Raw genomic sequence first — 5,824 nt, forward strand, 5'->3', positions numbered from 1 at the left:
AAATTAGATATAACTTTCAAGCTCTGATAGCCTATAATTAACATTTGGCAAAACTCTAAAATCTTACATGCTCAAGTCTATTTGTATTTGCAAAGAACTGCTGCCTATTAACCAGAGGAGCATTTCCTGTGTCAATAGGTGATTCACAATTAACTGATAAAGGTGAAAGCATTTCAGGAGGAATTTCTACATTAGGATATTCTTGTTTCAATTGTGCTACCAAAGCTTGAAATCCAATCAACATAGCCTCACACTTCTCCTTCACTTGAATTGCCCTTTTCTCTCTAGCAACTATATTTTCAAGAATTTCATTAGATACGCCACAACTCCATTTTTTTTTTAAATCTGAAGGTGCGACACCTTTTCCATAAAGGGATGCACATCTTGGATGGTCTTTAAAAACTTTCTTCATAAAGTTCTCTCTAGCGGTACTACTTTCTGGTGTATCCAGTGATTGGGATGATAATTGTTCTAGTTCAACCTACAAATATAGTGAATAGTAAAAATATAAAATTAATAATTTGTTATAACTAAATAATTTTTATATAAGAAATGATTAATAGCTTACTCTTGTTTGCTCGTCGAGTCTTAGTGTCCCATCCTTTCTTTTTCTAGTTAAGACGAACATATCCACATATGATGGTTCGTCCTCATTTGGTCTTTTCTTTTTCTGTTCAATCAAAAAGTCATATACATAGTGCATATCAAGAATATTATTAGAACTATGACATGCATCATCAAACATTACCTTCTCTTCTCGCACTCGAGCAAAGCTTTTCGAACCCATGGTATGAGTGTACTTTTGTTTCATTCTATTTTTCGTATTCCTCTCACTTGCAAGCTATAATTACATTTTATGGTGCGTTTGGTACGAGGGTAATGGGGTGTAATAGTTACAAGGGTAATTAAATTTTAAGTTTACTTGTGTTTGTTATGTCAGTATAACTTTTACTCCTGTAATAAATTTTAGTAATTGAGCTTATTTTTTACACATAAAGTTTACTAGTGGGGGGACATGGGTAATAAAAAGTAATGAGAAGTTTTATTCCAACCTATTACCCCTTTAAATAAAAAATTCTAAAAGTCCATAAGTTGTATATACACATATATATTATATATTATATATATGTATATATATACATATATACACACACACATATATACACACACACATATATACATACACACACACTCACATATGCACTGTCTGTGTGTATAGACACACATATATATATACATACACACACATACACACATATATATATACATACACACACATATGCATTGTCTGTGTATATATATACATATATATATATACACACATATACATACACACACATATATATATACATATGCACTATCTGTGTATATATATACATATATATACATATATATATACACACATATACATATACACACACATATAAATATATACATATGCACTGTCTGTGTATATATATATATATATATAATACACATACATATATACAAATAACAACATACAATAAATAAATAATGTCGGGCTTGGGTCGGGCTCGGGCTGAGCCAAAATTGGCTTGAGTGTCTGGCTTCGGGTTGGGCTGACCCAAAAAATGGAGCCCATGCCCGCCCAATGGGTCGGGCAGGGCCGAGCTCGGACCTAGGCCCGCGGGCCAAATGATGACCCCTACTCTTGTGTTACGTCTTTGTCATAGATTTGAATGTTATCAGATTATTTTGTTGAAATTGTTAACAATTGTTATTATATATATATATGTCTGGCTGTGTGTGTATATATATGCATATGTATCTATATTTTTAAAATTTTAGTACATGATAGTCGTAACAATAAAAAACATAATCTCACTTTTTTCTAGTTTGGTTCATTACAATAATAACAAACAAGGGTAATGGTATTACACCAGTAATGTATAGTCGTAACAAACAAGAGTAATGAATACTTGGGTAAATTTTACCCTTCTTTACCAAACAAGGGTAACACTTATTCTCCATAATTATTATTACCCTTGTAACATTTACATGGGTAACAAATTATACCCCAAATTCTTACACTCTTACCAAACGCACCCTTAGTGTCAATTACAAACTAAGTTCAAGTAATGAAATAACAAACACACCTTTAAATATTAGCAAAAAAAAAGTGATAGATAAGATACGACCTTTGCCTTTTGAGAACTCCTTCTTTTTACAAGTTTTGTCATTGTTCCCTCGGTATTTTATCAGGGCTATCTTTTAAGCAAGTTGATCTTCTGGTATGAGTCTTAAAATGTTTTGACTTCAAGCTACTTTTCCAAATTCGCCAAGTAGCACCAATTGTAGCAAATACCATCTCTTTCCAGCTTCGTAAATAATGAAATTTTTCTACATCATATCAAAATATTAGAATAACAAATATATTTATAAATGAAATGATATTTTAAACTAGTTCAGAGATACATTACATTGACCATATCCCATAATTCTTTTCTTTTATCCTTCTTCACCGCATGTGTTAGTAAGAGGAAGTAGATGGGCATTCCGAGCTAATATGCCTAAGTAAGAACTTAAATGTGCAACTTCTTTTTTAGGACCGACGGACTGATTTTTATCATTTAGTATGATAGTTGGGCGTTCATTGACACCTCTTCCCACAATTATCAAGCACCTTATTTCCCTTCTTACAAATCTTTCTTTAGGCTCTGTTGAAATTATTAAATAAAATTATTAATTGAAGTTTTTGTAACTATTTCATGTAAAAATAATGAAAAGTAGCATAGAAAAGACTGGATACTATTACTCTTGGTAAAAATAAGAGTTACTAAAAAAATATTAAAATGTCAAATATAGTAAGATAGAGAAACATGTGAATAAAAACTTTTTTTTTTTGTGAAGACATTGTCATTCTTTTTCTTTTTTTTGAAAAGACATTGTCATTTTATTAAAGTTAGGAAGAGAGAACAAAGAGGGACAACCCAACACATAACCAGCCCACCACTCCGAACATAAGGGCCAAAAACAAAAGCAAATAACACGGAAAAGCAAAGAACTAAGAGGAAGCCAAGCTATGAAATCCTCCCCTCTTGAGTCCAATACTGAAATGAAAATTGTAGGCAAACAATCAACTTTTAAACTACTGACTCCAACACTTTTACATAGTACCACAAGAAGCATTCCAACAGCCACACTTGTCTATTGACTTTTGGTTCATCCAATTATATATATGTAGATATATACTTCATAATTTCTACTGACTTTCGAATTAAAATGTCAAATTATTTTTTTAAATAAAGAACAATACCTTTACCAACTTGTTCATGTGTAGCAGAAGCTACATTCGAATGCCCATCACTTTCAATTGGAGAAGAGGGCTCCTCATGACTTTCTTGCTCTATTTCATCTCCTATTTTTTACATTATTCTTCCCATATTGTTGTGCATACTATAAAGTGCTAAACTTTTCATTTTTTGATTTAGGCTGTGTATAAATTTTGGTATTACCAAACTCTGCCTTTATTGCAGTAGTCTTATTGCTCTCAACAGTATCTAAATACATGACATTGTTGCTGATTGTTCAGGAAATCAACTTGAACAACATAGATTGGATCACTATTTCATCTGTGGGTTAGTTGTTAATCAGACTTCATACAATTGTAAGCAACGAACTATTGGATTTTGGATCGATTAAACTTCGATGATTTCGAGGCAGAGGAGGAGCAACGACTGCATTTCCCCTGTCTATATTGTTATGAGGATTTCGACATCGTTTCTTTGTGTTTACATATAGAAGACGAGCATTCTTGCGAGTCCAAAGTCACCGTAGGGGATTTGATTATATGCTTTCATCCATTATAGTTTTCGTCCAACCAAAAATAGTAATAACAGAAAATTAAAGATATGAAATTCAAAATAAAAATTAAAGGAAGGAAAATGAAGTTCAAACTTGTGTTTTTGCTTAAAAGCCCGTGGACTCATAAATGTAAAATTTAAGGCCAAATTCTTAAGTTTTGACCCAATTGCAAAAAAACAAAATCATAGAAAATATCTAAAAAATAGGGGAATTAAATAAATAATAAATAAAAACCATAAAGACGGAAAAGGTGGTGCCTTTATTAGGGTTTTGTAAGAGAATGGAAAAGACCAAAAAGAATAGCCACCTTGGTTAAAAGGAAGAAAAAAGTAAGAGCAAAATGGATAAATTGAAAGAATTAGGGTTTTAGGAGATGGGTCTCATTCTCTCTTAATATAAAGGAAAGGTAGCATTCTTTAAAGGAGACTAGGGCAGCCGACAACACACAAAGGAAAAGGAAGGTGAAAGAAAAAGAGAGGAAATCGGCTGCACAAAAGGGGGCGGCACAACAAAGAAAAAGAGAAGGGAGTAGGGGCAGCCGGCAAAAGAAAAACAGAGGAGAGAAAGAGAGAGAGCAAGGCAGCCGAGGGGAAAGGAGAGAAAGAGTAAAGCATTCGCCGACAAAGAAAAGGAAGGAGAGAAAGGTGCTGGGCCGGGAGAGAAGAAGAGAAGCAAAGGATTTCACTATTTCCATCTCCACTTTCCTGAGAAGGTAATGTTCTATCTTTTATTTTATCTTTCTCTTATCTTGGTGTTTCTTGAAATTCATCTTTGAAACAACAATAATCTGCATATGTTCTTGTTATTGTGTTGGTTCCATTTCTTTGGCAATCATTTGATCTCCGTAGTTCCATTACCTTAGTTCAGTCTCTTCATTCAACCTTTGCATTTATTTCTGATATACCCATGAGTGCATTTCCATGCCATTGGGCTCAAATCTGGTTCATATCATGAGTTTATGTTTTGTCCAACATTGATGATGAATGATCCCGATTCTGTCAATTTTGCTTTGATGCATGTTGGAACTCTACTGGTTATATATGGTTCATTGGTTTATATTTGGGTTTAATCATGCCAATGTTTGTCATGGATAAGTGTTTTGATTTGAATGAAAATGGGTCCGGTCAGTTTGCTTGTGGTTGGTTTAAACTGCAGCTTGATTCCATGTTGAAACGGATGTTCTGAATAATGGATAATTACTTCGGAAAGAATTGTGCAGAGTCATTAGGATTTAAGGACTTCTGTTTGACTATGAATTTCGCATTAGAATGATTCAGATCTGATTGGAATTGAAAATTATGATTATGATTTTAATTCTGATTTTGAATTAAAAATAGTGATTATATGGGACATGAAATTGTGTACGTGAATGAATCATGGAATATGAATTTAGTATGGGCTTGATTAAATCTTGAGTTACATTTGAGTATTCAATATTGACCCCCCATTATTTTTGTATTTGATGTTGGGGCTTGGACCGGCTTGGGTCGAAGGGAATACTTAGAGGATTTGGGCTGGATTGAAGCAATGGGCCTTGCGGGTGATATTGGATTTTTGTACATTTTATTATTTGTCATGTATAATTGTAAAGATGTAAACCTTGTAATAGTGTAGCAAAAATAGTGGATGTAAAATAGAAAATGCATACATGATATTCTAGGATGCTAGAAGCATATAGAAACTAGGAGTTGATTTTGTGAATGATGATTGCATTAGAATGCATGCTTAGGATTTTGATTTTTCACACTATGCCATGATGCTTAGATGTATGCTAGGATTGTTTGAATGCAATGAAAATGAATGCAACGCGTTAGTCATTAGAATTAATCCAAGCCGTCTCACCTTAATAAATACACCAAGATTAATTTATGCAACCTTTATGTTTTGTTTGAATACCAAGGAGCCTTCAAGATATTGGGGTTCCATTGGCTTTCATCCAAAACATTTTGATTTCGTGGACCCGGAAAGCGAATATGTTTTTAGGGATTAGGAGAATTTA

The sequence above is a fragment of the Tripterygium wilfordii genome, chromosome 4 (assembly GCF_013401445.1).
Source record: "Tripterygium wilfordii isolate XIE 37 chromosome 4, ASM1340144v1, whole genome shotgun sequence".
Taxonomy (NCBI): Eukaryota; Viridiplantae; Streptophyta; class Magnoliopsida; order Celastrales; family Celastraceae; genus Tripterygium; species Tripterygium wilfordii.